Here is a 22,115-nt window from a genome sequence, read left to right on the forward strand (position 1 = left end):
ATGTAATGTCTGTTTTTAGTACCAGGGCAGAAGTCATTTATAGGGGACACAGTTATGGTTCTTCAGGTCACTAGGAAATCTAAAGAAACTTTTGCATTCACCATGTCCCAGGGAAATCCCAGTGCCCTTTCTACCTCAACACAATTAGAGTAAACATAAGCTGTCAAAGTTAGGATGTCTTTTCCAAAATCAGATGAGGAGATAGAGTTGGTATTACCTTGATCTCATTGTCATAAAGTCAAATCCATTATCTACATCCTTGGTGAGAAATGCTGATGGACAGCTCTCCTTCTGTGATCTCTCCAACTCTGACCTCTCACTTGAGACTGTGGGCAGGCTAACTTAATTTGTCCCATAGTTGACTATCACAGGGTGCTGCAGATGGACATCCAGGTCTTCTGAGACATCTCAGTTGAGGTAGGTGAAAGGGGTTACTCAATTTGTCCAAAGTCATGTGTGGCTGGCAATCAGAGAGAGCAGCCTAGAAGTGCAGCCACCACTGAATTTCATCTTCTTAAGATCTGCTCTGAACAAATCAGACACATCCAGGATGTGATGTCTACAATGACCAACATTTAAAAAGACTTAACTTTTGGATCTTTTTTTTTTTTTTTAGCTATTGAGTGAGCTCCTGCCTTTGCCCTGGCCAGGTCTTGAACCATCTGGATGTTATAACTCTATGGATGGTATCAAATAGGAGTGGTTGCATATACTAGGGACCAATGGTTCACTGAGTAGTCAAAATCCAGGAATTTCCTATAGAGAACACGAGGAAGCTGAACATAGTAGGAGGATGTTCCAGAGTAGGTGCACAATTCTTACCTGGGGAATGGGGCATTGACAGTAGACTGCCTATGTTTCCTCTGCAAGGGCTCACAATCTCATTTGTGAAGAAAGCACAGTACAGACAGCATTGTCTCCAGTGCTGGAATTGAACCCAGGACCTAGCACATCAAAACCTCTCCTACATGAGTCATGCCACCAACACTTTGGTTTTCTTTTAGTTGTGAGATTTATCTTCCTACCTTTGCTCAGGCTAGCCTTGAACTGTGATCCTCTTGTCTCCACTCAAACTATATGGCATTAAAGGTTTGTGTCTCTATGCTTGACCCACAGTGAGCATTCTATACAGGATCTAGTGTTCTGGCTCCTTTGTGCTTAAGATCACAGGATGAACCAGAGTAAAAGTGGCCTTGACCTCATAAAAGTGCTACAGTGTGACAATACAACAGGTTCCCAGGGTACCTGTGAACAAAATCACCTTTGAGTGAAGACAGAGAAAAAGGAGAAGTTGTGTCCAAAATCAGACCTAGAGGAGAAAACCAAGAGCTTGAGTGGACAGATTAGAAAACTGGGAGCAAGAAGAGAGAAGGGGCAAGGAAGATGGTAGTTTCGTCCTTGAAAGATGAGATCATCCTCAGATCAATCTCCATCATCCCTCTAAAACCTGCTTCTCTCAACACAAATACATACTCATCTTTAGTTTTGGAGCAGAAGTACTTCACAGGGCATAAGAGTACCAGGACCTCCAGAGCTCACCTCCTCTCATGTATAAGAAGAGGTCTCCCCAAGTGCCATTTATTACTTAACTCTAGGTTAATCTCCCTCTCTGGCTGTGGAAGCACACAGTCCCTGTCTCTCCTGGACCCTGTCTCTGTGTGTTTCTGGTTACTCCATCACCAGTGGTTCCTACTGACACTGGATCTGCCAACCCATTGAAGAGTTGCATAAGTGGATGGACATATTTTATAATGGGGACACTTACTACAGCCCATTCCTCAAAAGTCATCTACATGTACAGAGACAGGTCCAAGAATCAGTTCTCCCTACAGCTGAACTCTAGGATCACCATGGACACGGCCATCTTTACTAATGTGCAAAAGACTCAGTGATGGAAATTCAGTGTGAACATAGACACTCTCCTCCCTGCAAAGGTGCTCAGAACCAGCAGGGGGCACTCAATACCAGAGCAGAGCATAGTCTACCAAGGCTGATTGCAGGGGAAAACATCCATATTTCCATTCAGAAACTGGTTTCTCCACACACATTCTCCCTGTTCACCCCCATGCTTAGTTACTGTAGAGATCACTCCTATTTTAGAACTTCAGAAGTGATTATTTTGGATCCTGCTTGTTTAAAATTTCATGTATCAGGCATGGACAAATAACATTACTGATGAACTTCTTACAACATAGTGCATTAATTGCCAGGTATTTAAATGCACATAGGAGTGTCCTCCACCGTGAGCTGGATCTCCATGTCCGCTCTTCCATATGATTCATTGCCAATCCTCATCCATTCACAGCTCTTCCACTGGAGTGACCTGGGCATTGCTGAGCTTGTTGATGTTGTTCCCCACATAATACCAGAGCTTTCCACACAGAGAGGATCTCTGAGAATATCTGGACAATTTTCAGTGTCACAATTAAGAACAAGATTACTCTATAGGCATCTAGTAGTTACAAAATTTAGTGTTTCCTCATGGTGGATTATTGTTGACAATCAAAATACCATTTGTCTCACCAAGATATTTCCATTCTGTGTCACTCCTTTGTCTATGTGGAGACACAGATAAGTCCTCATTTAAACTTGGAAATTAGCCATGTTTGAGGCTCTTCTCTCTTTTATGGGTTTTTCTGGTAGTTTTGCTTCAGAACAGAATATTCAAATGTGATTGACCAAGAGTGTGCATTATGTGTTCTTAGACCAGACGAAGCCACGTGAGCACAATGTGGTCTGGAAACAGATGGACCCATAGTGTATATAATGGATTATGAGAACAGATTCATCAACCGAGGACCCTGAGTTCTCAGAACAGAGGGGACCCACACCGTCCATTGCAAGCATGGAAAAAGATGGAACCACAAGATGTACAATGTGTTATGGGAAGATATGTACTCATGTAGTGCATTATGGACTACGGGAAGAGCCTCAGCCTCATTGCATACCAAAGGTTATCACTGCAGATGGAACCACATTTTGCATCATTTCTGGCAATAGATGGAGCTACAGTGCTTTCTCATGAATGAGAATATATAGAGCCACAGTGTGCATCACTGTACTGAGAACACATCGACACACACTGTTCATTACAATTTATGGGAACAGATGAAGGTACATTGTGCCTCAGGGGTAATGTAACAAGATGGACCCATTGTCTGTATCATTGATTAAGAGCTCAAATGGGGGCACAGTGTGCATTTGTGTTCTGGGAACACACGGGTCCACAGTGTATATTATGAAATATGATAATAGTTGCAGCAACAGTGTGTATATGGGTTCTCAATACACATGGGCTCACACTGTCTACCACATATTTTGAGAAACAGATGGAGCCAAGTTGTGCACCATAGATTATGGGAACAGAGTTGGCCACATTGCACATGATGTATTGAGGTTCAGATGGACCATGTTGTGCACTGGGAACAGGGAAGAGCCTCTTCATAGCATGTATGATCTCTGCTCCAATAGAGAATTATGCTTGTTTGTGTTTGTCCTTTTTCTTCAGAAATCTAAAGATGAAAATTCATGTAATTCATACAAAATCTATGCATTTTCCCAAACACTTATGATTCCTGATGTGAGAACACTTCATTTCTTCTCTCTAAGCAATATTCCATTGCTTAATATATTACTACTAACCATAGGCACAGTATGCCTAATGGTTCTCTTGAATGGACTCTTCCCTTGTAGCTGATCGTGTGGGATTTGTTTTTCTATTTCTGTCTTATTTCACTGAGCATAACTGTACCCACATCCAGCCATGTTGTCCAAAATGAAAGTTCACTCTTAATAAAGGGTTAATGCTATTCTGTTGTCTGTAGGCACCAATTTCCTTATCAGTTGCTTATTCATTGACATTTAGGTTGAATCCATGTCTTGGCAATTGTGAATACGTCGGTGGTAAACATGGGAGAAAAGACATGTCTTAGCAAACAGATTTCAAATATTTGAGATGTACATGCAGTCATAAATTTAACAGCTTCTATAGTCATTCTGTTTTAGGTTTCTAATGACTCTCCATACTATTTTCCATAAGAACTGTACTGATTTACATTCCTGCTACAGTGCATGAGTGTACCTTTTCACCACATCCTCACTAGTCTTTTTTATCTTGAGATTTTTGATAATATGCTCCTAACAGGCATCCTATAGTTTTAATTTTCAGTCTTCTGATGATCAGTGATGTGGAGCATTTTCTACACACCTGTGGGGTACATGTATGTCTGTTTAGCATATCCCTATTTAATACTGTTGCTCAATTTTGCATTTTATTGTTTATTTCCTCGCCATTGGTTGCTTTAGTTTTTGTATATTCCAGATATTCTCCCATTATCAGCTGTGTGCTTAGCAAATATTTTTCCACATTTTAGGCTGTTTCTACACTCTTGAAAAGTGCCTTACTCAGTAGAAAGTTGTTGGATTGATGCATTTCCATTTGTAAGTATTGCTGTTGTCCCTGTTCTTGGGGCATCATTCAAAGACTCCTTTCTAGTTGCACTATGACAACATATCCTCCTATATTTTCTTCTAGTAGATCCATAGCAATTTATCTCCCTTTTGGTGATTAAGCCACTTAAGTTGAATTTTACATATGATGAGAAATAGGAATCAAATTTCATTCTCCTGCATAGGGATATTCAATTTTCAAGGATCATGTGTTAAAGAGACTGTCTTTTCCCAATTGGGGTTCTTTATAATTTGAGAATATTGGCTGTCGTTTACCCTCAATTCTTCTAGACTGTTATGGTCTATTGGTCTACTTTTCAGTTATCCAGATGACACACTGCTTAATTATTATAGCATTTTGCTGTATTTTGAAGTGGTTAAGTGTCATGCTTCCCACTTTGTCATTTTAATCAAGATCCAGTACAATCGGGTTATTTACTGTTCTATACCAGTTTTCAGATTATTTTTCACATTGTGTGAAGAAATGACATTAATAATTTCATAAGGCTTTCACTGGCCAATAGGACATTTTGTGTAATGAAACCATTTTAACAATATTTATACTTCTAAGTTATAATCTTATAAAAACTACTTATAAGTTATTGGTGTTGTGTTAACTTTCATTCATAATGTATTTCAGTTTTCATTGTACACATCATTCACCTATATGATGAAATTCATTCACGGTATTTTTCCCTTGGCTTACTTTTCACATTATTTAATATTGTTATAAAAATTGGCATTTCATATTGAATTTTTTGGATCACTCCAGCGATATTGAGAATTTAAATAAGAGTATGCCACAGACAATGTCTGTGTCTCATGTCATACATTGCTACAGACTATTATTTGACTTTCTTTTTATCTCATTTTGCACTAGCTCCCAAACCTATAAGATGCAGCAAGGGATCTAAAGTTAGGCCTTCCCACTAGCATCATATCAGAAATAGGGTCTAGAAACAGTGCTTCAAACAATATACATATATCACAAGATATATTTAGCTCTACAAACCTCTTTAATCTTTTTCCTGAAGTGAAGAAACTAAGCAACAAATGCTCATCATTATAAACCTGTATACCCTGCTGCAGGGTCTTTTCTGTGAGGTAGGATTCACATCAGACCTGGATTTATATCAGAGGTGCCTCTGCTGCTGATGGCTACTTCATCTGACACAGATGTAAACTTTTCATAAAGGGAGAGTGATGACATCATTTCTGTTTCCCACAGTGTGACACAGAGACAGCAAGGGGATACACATTGAGTCCTTTGTTGAATGGAGGACATTGAGAAATGTATATATACAAATTTTATGTATACATAGATATAGATAGAGAGAGTGATGACTCATGTACATGTGTACATGTGTGTATTTATGTGTGTACATGTATGTGTGTATGTATGTATATATGTATTGAGTGTGATTTGTACACCTGGATCCCTGATCAATTCCTTCGCTACATTTCCCTCAAGGCAGAACAAGGCCCTGGGGATGGTGAGATTGACTGGAGAAAGAGGGCTGAGCTGTCAGAGAAATCAGCCCCCAGCCTCCTCCCAGGGTAGCCATGTGACAGTGACCTAGGGTCTCCATATTATGTACTCACATACAGCGTACATCCCAATGCAAATCTTCAAACACATCACCAGATGAGCTGCACCTTTTCCTACACTCAGGTTCTTCCATACCCTGGAAATATCTGTAGGTATTTATGGACATAATACACAAGAACATGAGACACTTGTGGATATTTGTTTTCCTGCTGGTGGCCCAGATATGAGTGTCTCAGGGATTCAGGTAGGATGACATAAGGAAACTGCTTCTGAGCTCAAAACTCACTCTGGTTCTCTGTGCTCAGGTTTCCTGTAGCAGGTGCAGCTCCAGAAGTCAGGACCAGGCCCGGTGAAGCCCTCACAGACCCTGTCTTCACCTGTGCTGTCTCTGGATATTTCATCAGCAGTGGTTAATACTGGAGCTGGATCCACCATCCCCCAGGGAAGGGACTGCAGTGGATGGGCAAATCTACCACAACCCATCCCTTGAGAGCTGAGTCACCATGATAGTGGACAAATCCAAGAACCAGTCCTCCTTGAGGCTGGGCATTTTGATTACTGAGGACACAGTATATATATTATTATATTATTATTGTGTGAGAGACACACTGAGGGGACTTCAGTTTGAACCCAGACACAAACCTCCCTGCATGGGACAGGAGGCCTGGCCTGCAGGAGGAGATCAAGGCTCAACTAGTCCTGCATCTCAGCCCAGAATCAGGTGCAGGAGGGAATGCCAAGGGACTTCCTGTTTGGCTCAGTGGTTTTGTTTCTCTCCAGCATCTCAGCTGCCAGAGTGGATGCCTTTTTTCTTTGATTTTGTGGTTCTTTTTCTTACATTCTTACTGTCACACTAAAGGAGGAAGTGGCTTTCTCTCTTCATAGATGAGGTGGGAAAAGACATCAGTGCACACAATAACAAAATGTACCTTCCTGTGCCACTTCTTTCAGAGAAGTGAATACCTTTCTCAGGTGGTCCTGGTCACTCCTCCCCACCTCTGCCCTTCAAGTCCCTTTTGAATCTCCTGCTCCTCAAGCACACTGTGAACCTTGCTGTTCATGATTTCTAATCTATTCTGTGGTGAGGGTCTTGGATGAAGAAGTATTCCAGGTAAGCTGAGATCATCAGTCTTGTGTTCCCCATGAAGAAGGTGTGAAGGGAGCACAAAGATATAAACAACTAACAATACTTCTGGCCATGTTCAGGATGAGGCTTTGAATAGAGTCCTTGGGATTATAACAGCCCCAACCAAACAGATGCTATGTTCTGTACCAACAGAATAATATCCTACACCTGGATATAGTTGAACAAGAAAGTCAGCTAATGTTAAGCAAATTTGAGGAAAAGAGTGACTAATACAAAAAGAACAGGGGGAAGTTGTGGCAGATAAGTTGTCTTTGCTTACAAACAATAGAATTATATATTCAACCCAGGTAAATGCACTTCAAACAGCAACTCATTATTCTTGCTTAATGCATGAGTTCCCAGATTGTTATATGATCACCTTGCCCCTCACCTCGTCAATAGTTAATCAAGAAAGACTGTGAAGTGTTAACCTTGCCCTTTATTTCATCTTCAGATAATCAATAAAGACTGTGCTGACTTCTTCCAATAGAAAAAAGGGCACAGTGTTGAATCAGAGATGAAAACCTGAGCAGACTTTGTGTTTGGTGTGCGTTCTTACCAGACCCTTCTGCAGAAGTAAAACTGTTTGCCTTGCTGACTGACTCCTGAATCTTATTCATCAATCCAGAAATTTCTCCAATGCAACACGTCTGTGGTTCAGGACTTATTAATTCATCTACAAATGTAAACTTCCTCTAGATTCCATCATGACATTTGTACCTCTCTGTGCCCTTCCTCTGACACTTCTACCCAAAAATTGTTATACAGACCACTCACCGTGGAGTTGAGTTCACCTGGATTTTCCTTGTTGGTATTCCAAAAGGTGATTTATGGAGAAGAAGAGGCACTGAGTGTGTGTGAGAATATGAGGGAGAGGAAGAGCTGGTATATGTGCAGTTTCCTGTGTTTGCAGGAGTTCAGTGAGAAGTTCAGCTTCTGGAGTCTGTTGGACACTTGGTACAGCCTGTGGGGTGGTCCCTAAGACTCTTCTGTCCAGGCTCTGGACTCACCTTCAATGATTACTACACAAGCCGGATCTGCCAGGCTCCAGGGAAGGTACTGGAGAGGTTCTCATCCACTAGTAAAGAAAGTAGTTGCATACACTACACAGACTCTGTGAAAAGCAGATTCACCATCTCCAGACACAAATACAAAACCATTGCTTACCTGAAAATGAACAGCCTTAGAACTGAGGATACTGCCCTGTTTTACTCATGTCTCTGAATTAGAAAAGTTTGTTTTCACCAGAATAGCTCCAGATTTTCATATTAAGAGAAACAAGCCAGATTGAAAAAGACAAGAACTGCTTGTTTACTCTCACAGGTGGAATCTAAGGTCAAAAACATGGCAGTGGGGTAGAAGGGAGACTAGTGGAGAAGGGAAAGGCAATCAAGAGGTAGGAATGGGAAAGGAGAATGAGGTAATTTGAAATCCATATGAGCAAAGTACATAGTATTCATACATGAAAACACAATGAAAGCCATTATTATTTTCCTGCATAACTTTATACTTCTATGCAGTAATAAGATATTTGTGCTAATAGGAAGACACATTCTCACCTGTAAAATGCCTAAATGTCATTTATGGGGGCAAAATTGACTCTGCAGTGGTCACAAGAACCAGATCTGAAGACGCTCAAGGGATCCCAGTGAGACTTTTCCCCATAAGAAAAGACATTCCTTACAGGTCCTTTGATTAGGTCTCCATGACTAGGACAGCCTGTGGATTCAGAAACAATTCAGACAGATGTAACCCAGGTTCAGTGAGCCATAAACTGGAATGAATTTAAACCAGAAGACTGAAGAATGATTTTGTTGTCTTTTTTAAATAAATCCACTTAATTCTCCTTAGGTTTCTTTCTCACATCTCTCTGCTCTCTAACTTCTTCCAAGTTTGAGGGATAAAATGTCCAATATCAATACCAAGGAATTTATCTGGACCTCAAGAGTGGTTTCTGCACAGCACAAAGAAAGCTTCTGACAAAGATTTTCTGACTCATCATGGCCCAGGGAACTCGCACTGTCCTTTCTACTTCAACACACTTCAAACAGCAAACAGAAGCTGACAAAGAAAAGATGCTTTGTTCATAGTGTGATGTGGAGGTAGTACTGATATTCTCATATGAATGACATTCTCATCTGAATGTCACAAAGTCACCTCCATCTACTGTCTTCTTGGGAGACAGGGTAAGAGACACCCAGGTCTTCTGTGACCTCTCAGTTCAGGCAGTGGGCATGGTAAATTCAGTTTGTCTAAGAAACATGTGAATGATCTTCAGAGAGAGCAGCCTGAAAGTGTTGTGCAGGAGCTGAAGGGACAGTGACCATGGAATTTCATCTTCTTCGGGTCACTCTGGATAAATCAGATACAGCCGTGGTGTCTAGCGCAGTCCTGCTGATTTAAAATGACTGATGAGCATGGATTCTAATACCATCTGCTAAACACCTTCACTGCAGTGCCATGGTTAATGTGGGGGTGGAACAATTGAAGCCTAGATATGACAAGTTGGCACTAGAGTAGACAATTACATATTATTATTTCATATTTTACATTTAAAAGTAAAACTATGTTCAGATAACAAATACCTTTCTAAGACTGTCTTGAATTTCAGGGGCAAGTGAAAGGAAGACCCAGAAGTGGACTAGGCTTGCACAATATGCATTTTGAGGAAAAATCTCTTGGGAGAGAAAATTCTGATGTGATCACTGAGATTGGAAATCCATCCCATGGTACATATGTACCCAATGGAAGTGGAGTGATGCACATGGAATTTTCTAAAAAGCCAGACTTTCTTTTTGGGGGGAATATGGACTTTACAAGGCAGTGGGTGCTGGAATCATTCATCTTCCCTTCAGCTGAAGATAACACAGGTGCCACTCTGGAACCAGCCAGACAGCCAGGTCACCTGCCCGTGTGGATAAAATGAAATAGCATAGGAAGTAAAACTTTTCTGGGCTTATTTTCAAAGTTTTAAAAGGTCCTGTATACATATTAGGAGGGTGTAGAAATAAATTGTTGATGTGATTAAGTAAAAAGTTTGGACGGAATTGGAAAAGACACTGAAAGAAAGTCAATTGCAAAACAGACCAAACCTAACTGCTGGGGTCCTCAGTTTCAGACGGTAAGTACCACAGGAGAGGATCTGAACCATGAAAGGTAGGTCAGGACCTCCATGGTACGTGAATACCAATGAGATGTTCAAGACAACTAAGGAGCTCAGAACCAAGTGGATGCTCAGGACCCATTTACTACAGGCACCAGCACAGGACCTCAAGCACTCAGCTCTGGGCAGACAGACCTGTTAAATTTCTGGCTTTCCTGGCCCCTCTCCCTCCTGTGAGTTTCTCCCTCATTTTATTTAGTAACCTGACATGTAATTCTTTCATGAAATTCTTCTTCAAGCAAGTTACAGATGATATTAGCATGTAAAATCCTGGATATTTTATATAATTACTGAAGTGTGTTGATTGCCCTCCATCTCCAAAATCAGCAGCTAGAGCTCAGCATTTGACATACATTCCTCTCACAAATGTACACAGCCACCAAAATGCCTTAGAATTTAAATCATTTCTGCACTCCCAAAAGGGCAGAACACTCAATAACTCTTTCCCTTTTGAGCAGTGTTGTGGTCCACACCCAGGGCTTCATGTATGATAGGAAGTGTCTTTACCACTTGATCCATATCCAGTCATTTTCTTGGTATGTTGTATTTGAGATAGGGGCTCACTGATTCTTCCCTGGAACTGGTCTGCAACTTCTGATCCTCCTGCCTATGCATCCTGATTAGCTAGGATTATAGGCTTCCACTGCCACACTTGGCTTAGCAATCACTTTTGATTCTGCCTTTTTTTCTCCCTGCCAAAGTTGATCCAAACACATAACTATTTCCTGTCTTTATGGAGTTCTCAATTCTGGATAATTTCTCGTAAGTGAAATCAAAGCAAAAGTAATTCTTTTATCAAGTGATTTTGGCTTAGAAAATAGCCCAGTTTCATCAATTTTAGGCCAATATGTATGCATATGGTAAAATTATAGCTATTAGCTAGTGTTGATGCAGATTACAGAAATTATAACATCATGTAATATCAATGAGAATGTGAAGTGACAAAGTCACTCTGGGAAAGAGTTTAACCATCTCTGAGAGTATTAAAATAAATTTATCATATCAAATGTATTCCTCTCTTTATGTGTATATCTAAGAGAACTGAGACTAAATATTGACAGAAAATCTTGCATAGTGTAATTCTTAACTGAAGCACAAAAGGAGCAATATCCTGTGTCAATACATGAAGGTCAACAAACTGGAATATAACCTTAGAATTCACAATCCATAAAAATACCTGACATTATCATTCACATTATAGTATAAATAATTATTGAAAATTAATACAAACCAACATACTCTATGATTCTCATGACATGAAGTGTCTATAGAAGCCAGATCCACAGACAGAGAAAATAGGAAAGTAAATTGCATAGTCTGTGTGGAGAGGAGTTGAATGATAATGGACACAACATTTCTTCAGGGAAAGTTAACGTGGGGTTGCAGTTATGGTAAAATAACAACTGTGTAAAGATACAAAGTCCTATTCTCTTTCACGCTAACAATTTGAGCTTGTTGCATGTGAACTAACTTTCATGCAACGTTATCATCATATGAAAGAGAAAGAAGCTGTCACTCACAACACAATGAAAACATAAAAGACAACATCAGAAGACTAATGTTCCCAATCCAGAAATCAATGTGGAGCTACAGGAAACAGCTGATCCTAAAAGCTTGGCTACTTGCAATGGCTAATCTCTAAATAAATCTGAGCTATGTTGTGCTGTTTTGGATTAATGTTTTTCTCCCGCCTTGGACCAGACTGCCCTTCAGTCTATGGAGACCACCCAAAGTGCTATAAATAGGCACACAAGGCCGTGAGCCTTCCAGGATCTAGTGGAGTCCCTGAGAGACGGGAACAATACCTGACATCTGGATGCCAAAACACCCACTGCTGATCTGAGTGTCCTGCAGATATCAGTGAGAAGTGTCCAGAAACCACTTTCAGTCCTGAGGGAACCACATTCATTCTTCACTGGATGCTGACATCCTTCTCTCCACAACAACTCTGATGTTGAAACAGATTATGGATTTGAACCTTAAAAATAACAATAGAAGTAAAGTTTCTGAATTTAAGTTGAAGGATCAGAATGGTGCTAGGATCTTATGGCCTAGTGGTGACAGAGCTGACTCCTATGGGTACTGTCACTGTATGCATACTATCAATTGTGAGTGGTTTTACAAAGTGGGGATCAATGATTCATTGAGAGGTTGAAATCCAGGAATAACCTATGCAGAACAAGGAAGCTGAACATTCATGTGAGTGCTCCCAGAGCAGGTGCAGATTTCTCATCTGGGTAATGTAGCTTCACAAGCATACTCCCTATGTCTCTTCACAAATGCTCACAATCACGTTTGTGAAAAAGGCACAAACATGCCTGGATATTGAATCCAGAGTCCTGCACTTCAGGTGCTCTCCTACTTGAGACATGCCTCCAACACTTGTGGTTTTAGCGTTAGTTGAGAGATCTGGTCTTCCTACTTTTGCTCATGCTAGACTTAAACTGTGTCCTACTGACTCTTCCTCCAAGAGGCTGGTGTTAAAAATGTTTGTCTCCATGCCTGACCAACAGACAACATTCTTTCCAATTTCTATGGTCCTAGCTTTTGTGATTTGGATTACAGGATGAATCAGAGTAAGAGAGAATTAACCTCATGTAAGAACAACCCTATGGCAATGTAAAAAGTTCTCAGGATACCAGTGAGCAAAATCACAGTAGAGGGAATAGAGAGAAAAAGAAATTGCCACGCTGGATTCTGTTATGGGGAAGCCTGAGTGAACAGAGGAGTGGACTGCAGACAAGAAGGGAGAAAGGGAATGGAGAATGGATGGCAGTTCTGTCCTAGAATGGTGAGATCATCCTGGGATTAGGTGCCGGTGGCTCACACTTGTAATCCTAGCTAATCAGGAGGCAGAGATCAGGAGGATTGCAATTCGAAGCCAGGCCAGACAAATACTTCACAAAACCCCATCTCAAAAAAAACCATCACAAAGAAGGGTTTGGGAAGTGGCTTAAGGTGTAAGCCCTGTGTTTAAGCCCCAGTACTGCAAAATATAATAAAATAAAATTAAATTAAACCAGCTACTCTCTCATCACGATTACAAACTCCTCTTGGTTTTAGAACAGAGGCACTTCACAGGGCACAGAAGTACCAAGGCAGTAAGTTCTCCATTCTTCACCATGGGAAAAAAAGAGGACTCCTCACATGCAAATTATTATACAAGTAAAGATTAAACTTCCTTTCTGGCACAGAAAGACAGACACTCACACACTCACACGCTATACACTGATCTTGAAAGGAAGAAGAACCCACTGTCATTAAGGTGTAACTTGGCATGTGGACAGTGGAGGCATGAGTGTGGTCGTAGGAGAGAATAGGCACTTTGGTAAGACCCATGCTGGAGAGTTCAGGCAGGGTCCACACAGATTTGGAAGCCAGTAGTGTTGACACATTCAATGACAGGCTATTCCGATGTCAATTCAGACCCCATCTAACTGTGACTTGACTCATGGCCTTAGAAGACCTGGGACACATGGCTGTTGAGGTATGTTGCTTGATGACTCCCTAGTTCTCTAGCCCCCTGTGGCAGGTTTCCTAAAGGTCACAAGTGCATATTCCTACGGTCTTTGTGTTTAGAATGATTGTCATTGCATGCTGTGTCTATGTCCTTGATGTTGAGCTGTGGTATGTTTAAGGAAGTGCAACAGCATTTAATGTGCTTAATTTTATAATGACCCTAAGCTACTCTTTGGTTTCTGCATAAAACAAAGTCAGTTTTAGAAGTTTTAAAATGTATGTTGAAAATTGATTACACTAACAATAATCTTTTGCATCAAATTTGGAAGATGGGACACTTTGTGATGCTAAATTTAATATTTGGATTACTGGAGTTTGAACTCATGGCTTCATGCCTGCCAGGCAGTTAATGTATGCCCCAGTTCTGATACTGAATTTTAAAATAACTTGTAACTTGTAATCCTTCTGTGTCTGTGAGTACATTTAATAAGTTTAAAAAAGTGATATCCTTTCCTGCACAGTTGATATCATTGCCACTTCTATAACTGGTATTATCTTTCTTTATATTTACTTTGTGTTTTACTTCCTATTATATATAAACAAAACTTTTTACATTGTTATATCTATTGGTTCCACATCCAAATAGCTAATTAATGATTATAGATTGTACAATTTATAGTTTTCAGCAAACAATGATCTTGAGAGTCTGTTTGGAGGTTCTTCCAGGAGAACACAGCTATTCACATAACATTGACTGAAGAATTGTCCTCTCTCAGAGATGGTCATCATCTTTGATCTAGCATGCAGCTTTGTTAGGGACACCCATGGAGTCAAAATGTGAACTTGTGTCAAAGACTATCCTTTGAGAACAAATCCCTGGAGGACACAACTTCACAGTGCCTCCTAGAGAATGGCTTCGCTCAGATTATTGTCCCCAGCCAGCACCAGTCATGGAAGCATTCATGCAGTGATAACTGCAGCTGTGGCTGACCAAGCCCAGGCCCGGCACACCACATGGTAGACACTGGTGCCATCCATTGGATACAAGCATTGAAGGTGTGCACAATGCTAGAGTTATGGGGCCACAAAGGCTTGGACTAAGGTTTCAGAGGAATGATATTGGGGTGGGAGGGCCTTTAGGAACTTTCTTTAATTATCAACTCACTCACTCCTTGCTCTACATTGTCAGGGATGGTGGTAACAAAATTCAATGTTTTGTGTATGGATTTTTCCCAAAAAATATATTTTGAAATATTCCTTTTTGTTGGCATGGCATATCCGTGTGAAATTCAAAATCAAGGACAATAGCCCTTGTATTAGGAGTCCATCACATATTTTGCATTCTAGGCAAACATTCTCATCATTAACACAGATAAAATACTCCCAGGGTTCCAGGCAATATCTGCTTAGCTCTGTATTAGATTCACAACAGGAACCCATGTCCTGGGACATGGAAAGTACTCTTGCTGAGTGCGACCCACAAGACCAATGCAGCTCCCACAGCTGTAACTAGGTCCATTAATAGCAGAGTTGGCAGGGGTTGTGCAGTGCCAGCACCTCCTCAGCTCAGCACATTCTCTGTGCATGTGAGGGCATTGTGGATGGGAGCAGATGGAAATTCTCAGGGCTCCTGTGTCCCTGATCTGTTATGATTTCCATGCATCTTACTGCACTCTCATTTCAGTTGATGCAGGGTGAGGCTGCAGAAGTAGTAAGCATTCTCCAGTGTTGACAGCAGAGACAAGACTTGCTACGAAAATGTGACCATACAACTTTTGATATTATTTGACAGAAAATGTTCAAGAGTGTTTTTAGACTGCTAGAAGGGAGAATAAAATGGAGTTCAAAATGTTCATACATAAATCAAAAGTATTTCCAGTATGAAACGAATACTAGGCCATCTGTTTAAGATCAAACATGAGCAATAAGACCAATACTTACATTTGGAGGAGTTTGGCAGCTGAGAGCAGGAGGATCTTGATGCCAAGGAAAAATGCTTGGATGACCCAAAGTCAGCAGAAAATGCGTGTTCATGTTGACAGTGTGTCATCCCAGCAACAGTAAGAAGCTTAAAATTGGAGAATCGTGGTCAGGTAAGATGGAACTAAAAGCAAGTCCCTGTTTCCAAAATCCCCAAACCAAAAAAGGTTGAAATATTGCCTCAAAAGGTAGAATGCTCATCATGCAAGTGCAAAGCTGAGTTAAAACCCCAGGACATCAACAAAACAATACAAAAAGCACGCATTCAAACATCAGCTTACACCATTCTAAACCCCCTTGAGAATTTAGAGAAATGAGGAACTACATGGCCAGATGATGCGACATCCTGATCTCATCTCTCTGTGTGAGTGTGGACATATTAGCATTGACTATTCCCTGAGGAACTGGGACCTCCAGCCCTGAACACTCTGAACCACTCTAATTACTGTTTGTTTGAAAGGAAGAAAACAGGGAAGAAGGCAGCAAACTCCCTGTGATGTGTACATCCACTTCCTGGAGGGAGACAGGTAGAGTTTGCCCTAGATTCCCCAATTCTCCCCTCAAAGACCTTCCCCAGGAAAAGCAGCCCCCAGGCTCAGGCTGAAAGGCCAGTCCTAGTTGATAGGCCCCAGTCTCTTCTCACAGGATCCTTCAGAGAGCACAGAGGTCCTGGGGCTGCTCCTCTGCCTGCTGGTAGCTCCAGGGCATGAATGTCCCAGGGGTCTCAGGAGAGGGACCTGGGCATAGGCTTTCAGTGTGTCTGAACAATGGTGATGCTCCCTGTGACAACGTGTTCTGTCCCAAGTGCAGCTGCAGGTGTTGAGACTTAGCCTGGTGAAACCATTACAGATCTCATACTCACTTGCACTGACTGGATTTTTTAATCAGCTTTGATTGCTTCCTGAGTCCTGGATCCTCCAGGAAATGTAGTGTCATAGGTTGGTGCCATGTGGAGTGATGGAAGCAAACATTGCAATCCAGCTTTTAAGTTCAACCTCAGCATCAGCAGAGACATATCCAAGAGCTGTCTTTATTAACCCTGATCAGTCACAGGTATTACTGTGCAAGAGATACAGTGAGGGGACTTTGGTGTCAGTACAGGCAAACTCTGGAGGGCAATCAGGAACTATTGGGGACACTAATGACCAGCAGGGGGCACTCAAAACCAGCATTCGCACTCAGGACTCACTGACCACGTGTCCAGTCCCAGGAGAAGGGGCAGTGTGATGCATGCCTTCTCTTTCTGAAACTGTGTTTTTCTACCCTCCCATCTCATCCCTGTCATCACCATGCAGTGATTCTGGAGACCTCTCCGTAAAAAAGCATAAGAATGCTCTTTCCTTGAGGTCAGACTTGGCACTCTATAATATTTTCTGTGAAGCCTTTGATTCATTGACCTTTGCTCCATAGTGTCAGTGTAACTCAGGTGTACGAACACATAATTTCCCATTTAGTTCTCTTTCACATTAGATGTATCTCCATGTTCTCTCTTCCCATTGACTCCCTACCAATATTCATTTGGGTAATTGTATACGGTGTTAATAATACATAAATGTTTTCAGAATTTTCCACCCCAGGGGACCTTTGCCGTTTTCCATCAGTTTTCCTTGTTTCAATTAAGGAAATGATTGTCCTGGTGGCCACAGTGACAGGTGAAACTCAGAGGATAAGGGTTCCTATCACTAAGCAGGACAGGGTGGCCTATGCCTGCCATACCAACTATGGAGAACAGAGCTAGGAGGTTCTCATTCCAGGATAGGCCAGTAATAAAAACAATGAAATTTCACAAAAATAATTAAAATTAAAAGGGCAGTGGGGTGGTTCAAGAGGTGCTGTGTCTGCCTACCATACACGACAGCAATAGTTCAACCCAACTCAACGTCAAGTCACAACAAAAAAACAAGTGAAAAAGACATACATAGTGACACGTAAAAAGTTGGAATTCCTTGTCTCTGTTGTAGAAAAGGAAATAGATGAGATTTTGTAAATCATTAAGAAAGCAGAGTTTTTAATGAGATAACATAGTTTCTTCAATGTAATCATTGTCAAAAAAGTCACCCAGGACTCTCACAACTGATCTGGGTACTATCCTCTGTGAGACTTTCACACAGAAATAGCTATATAGCGGGGTAACATGCAAATAGGGCCTCCCTCTGCTCATGAAAACCAGCCCAGCCCAGACCTGACCATGCAGCTCTGGCAGAGGAGCTCAGCCCTGGATTCCAGCTGACCCCATTTACTGATCATCACTGGACACAGAACACACACCATGGAGTTGGGGTTCAGCTGGATTTTCCTTGTTGCTATTTTAAAAGGTGATTTATGGAGAACAAGAGATACTGAGTGTGTGAGTGGACATGAGTGAGAGGAAATGTGTGACAGTTTCCTGACCAGGGTTCTCTGTGTTTGCAGGTGTCCAGTGTGAGGTGCAGCTGGTGGAGTCTGGGGGAGGCTTGGTGAAGACTGGCGGGTCCCTGAAACTCTCCTGTGCAGCCTCTGGATTCACCTTCAGTGATTACTGGATGTACTGGTTCCGCCAGGCTCCAGGGAAGGGGCTGGAGTGGGTCTCACGCATTAAAAACAAAGATGATAATTATGGAACAGATAACAGTGCGTCTGTGAAAGACAGATTCACTATTTCCAGAGATGACGCCAAAAGCAATATGTACCTGCAAATGACTAGCCTGAGAGAGGAGGACACGGCCGTGTATTACTGTGCAAGACACACAGTGAGTTGGTTTAATTTTGAGCCCAGATACAAACCTCCCTGCAGGGTGTACTTGGGACCATTAGGGGGCGCTCAGCACACACAGAACAGCGGGTCAGCCTTAGAAACAGGTGAGAGGGAGGAAGCAAAGATTCCACTCAGAACCCGTGGTTTCTTACCCATCACAATCCTGCATATAGATATTTAACATAGGGTCTGTCATTAACTAGAAACCACACAATTGTCATTCAGAATTTGAGAGGAACCAACAAGGAACTATCCTTATACTGACGTTTTTATTGGTATTTTATATTGATATTTGAATGCGTTGCTACTCTTCCCCTGCCCTTCACCACATCCTCATCATTTGGAGAGCACCTTGGACTTTGAACTTCTTACCCTCTGTTGTACACCAAGTTTCTTCTTCTGGGCAGATTCTTAAATCTTTATTTAAGATCAGGGACAAGGATGCCAATCCCAGGAACTCTATTCAAGGTACACCATAAATTCTGAGGCAGAGAAAAAGTAAGAGAAAGAAATAATAAAGAAGGAAGAATTAACGTGTCCCCACATGTACATGGCATGATCATATGTACAGAAAGTTCTAGACTCCACCCAAAAATATTATATAATTACTAATCAAATGAAGTAAGCCTGCAGGATACAAAACCAGCTTATACAAATAAGTAGCATTTTTATAGTGAACATCTGAAAAAATAAAACAATGCCACTAGGAGAGAGACATAAATCATAATGGCATATTTAATCAAGGAACAAAAAGATCAGATACAATGAAAACTATAATACATTGAGGTGGCAAATTTAACAAAGAATTTTGTTCTAGAATTAAAAATCATTTTGTACTTACTGTTTCCATCCATTTCTGTTGCTATAACAAAAACTTGAGATAAATTAATATAACAAGATGAAGGGTTTATTTTCGCTCAGTTTCCAAGTTTCCCATCATTTGTTGGATTTTCCTGCTACTCTGGGTCAGTGGAAGTGGAGCACCTGGTACAGACCTGGTGGCTGATGATGTCTGGGCATCGCAGAGGAAAGGGGAGAGAGGGGTCCCACAATCCACTTCAGGGTTATGCTGTTACTGTGCTGACCTCCTTCTTCTAAGTGTAAAGACTGCACTTCCTTATGAGAGACTTGCAGAGTGTGACCAAGACTTTGACCTAAGGAGTAAATTCAAGCCCAGATCTACTGCGCAGACCAATAGGATCAAAACTGTAGCTCATTCCCTTTAAAAAATGTGATATATTACAGCGAAACACAAAAAGCAAACCTAAGGTTCACATGGAACCACAGAAGATCCTACAAATGTCCAAAGAAATCTTGAGCAACACTTTGGCCATGTGGTAGTTTAAGAAAAGAGAACACAGACTAGCAGAGAGCATGAATTAGTGTATGAATCTCAACATTACTTATCATTGTGAAAGTATTTTGGTCAATAATTTAAAAACGATGCACTCATATTAGAATGGATAAAAAAGGAAACATGAAAGTGTGAATGTGTGTGTGAATGAAAATGAACCGTTATTTATTAGTGATGGAGGCAAATTGTACAGCACTTTAGGAAGATATCTGTCAGGTTGTTTTAGAGTAAAAATTAGATTGAACTAAAAAACCAAGGATTGAACATATTTATCAAACAGAATTGGAAATATATGTTTGCACACACACACACACACACACACAAATGGTGATCGAATCTTGATTCATTATTTTCCAAGAGTAAAAGCAACAAAGACGTCTTTCAACAAGTAAATGAATCATCAAATTCTGTAGATAATAATGTGGAGGACAAGTAGGGGGTAAAAACTCTAGACATGTTAATTCAGGAAAACATTGTTAGGTATTAAATTTATATTTGTAGGTGAAGCAATTCATGCTGACTGCACAGCACTGCAATCCCATCAGTGAAACACGCTATAAAAGACCTATTTATATGGACAGGAAACATAAAAGTGAAGGCCAAGGATAACCTCTCCTGGGAGATTTACCTGTTTGTTCTTAACTGGGCGGTTGTGACTACAGGAGGGGTTGGGGGCTAAGGAGACTGTGCCACACCTCCTAGAAGGTATGGAGTACTTTGGGAACTTGACTTTCAATATTGTAATTTACATCTGACATGAAGTTTGTCCCAGCAAGAGTTTCTTTTCTCGCTATTGTACGACTCTGTGCTCATCTTCCCTAATCCTACATGCAAATACTTTCCAACACTCAGAAGCTTCAGGATTTGGTGTCTTCTGTAGCAGATTATTATTTCATAAGGGAAGGTTGTCTGGACAGTGTACATAGGACCCATCCATTTTCTATGGGATCCAACTGTTGCCCACAAGATACTGGCTTTGATGGACTTTCCCTACAGATTGACAGTATTATTATGTAGTGGAAAGGCAATTCTAGAAACATTCAGGCAGTGGATGCTGTCTGCCTAGTCCATCTAGCAGTACCATCAATTGTGGAGCAGTTGCTTGAACCCTTCTGAACCATAACGAATGTGGAATTTCACAGGTGTCCACCTGCGATGGTTTCAATCTATATGTTCATTTAAAACTTCAACTGTTGAGACTTCACACACAAGTAGAGTACAGTAAGAGTTCCTCCTGGATATGATGAGTCCCTAGAGTTCCATGTCTTACCAAAAAGACAGAGTCAAACTGTGTATTGTATCAGGCTTGCATGGTACAGCTTATCAAACACTGAAGATGTTCAAGTAACTTTGGAGCTGAGTAAAGGGAATAGAATGATAGGGTGTGGAGGATCCTGATAAAAAGCCTTGATTGTTGTGAGTGGAACATTCAGAGGAAAATGTGGAGAAATCAATAATCTTCTTAGCTGTGTGTCACAGTGATGATATTTCCATGATACAAATGTGTGACAATAATGATGCCACAGTAAGGTCAAATGTAGACAACAGACAGGGTTCAGACTCACTCTTGTGTTAAGTCACTCTTGTGAGAACTAACCCATGTTCCACAATATCGGCTTTATTCCTATATAGACCTATACCCAAGGCCTATGGAATTTCCCACATTTACCACCTCCTAAACTACTCCAAATCCAACACCAGCACACTAAGGACAAGACTCCAGCACATGGACCCAAGAAGACATTTCACAGGCAAACATGGCAGGCACTTGCCATGAATGGAGGCTGCAGGACTGGAGTTGGTCAGGGAGTCAATGAATGGGGGTGAATGGGAGTTGATCAAAGTCCAGAACACCTCGGTTCCCACTGTGGGCATCAAGGACTGTGTACTCACTTTGATTTCTTCAAAAATAAATTAATTGTTTTGGGTTTCCCCACTGCAGAGGAACTAATACAGAAACCTTAAAGCAGCAGAAGTCAATATGAGAAGGGGATCAATAACTAGTGAAAAGGTCAGTTAGAGATGAATCTACTTGGTGATGTAACACATTTGTGCATGGAAGCAATGCAAGGATTCTCTCTGTATAGCTATCCTTATCTCAACTAGCAAAAGCACTTTGTCTTTCTTATTATTGCTTATACTTTCTCTTCAACAAAGTTAGAGATAAGGGCAGAACAGATTCTTCCTGGAACTGAGGCTTTGAAAGAAGGAGGGGTGAGAGGATAGGGGGGACAAACAACCCAAACAATGTATGCACATATGAATAAACGAATAAAAAAATAAATAAAACAAAAATAATTA

The sequence above is a fragment of the Castor canadensis genome, chromosome 3 (genome assembly GCF_047511655.1).
Source record: "Castor canadensis chromosome 3, mCasCan1.hap1v2, whole genome shotgun sequence".
NCBI lineage: Eukaryota > Metazoa > Chordata > Mammalia > Rodentia > Castoridae > Castor > Castor canadensis.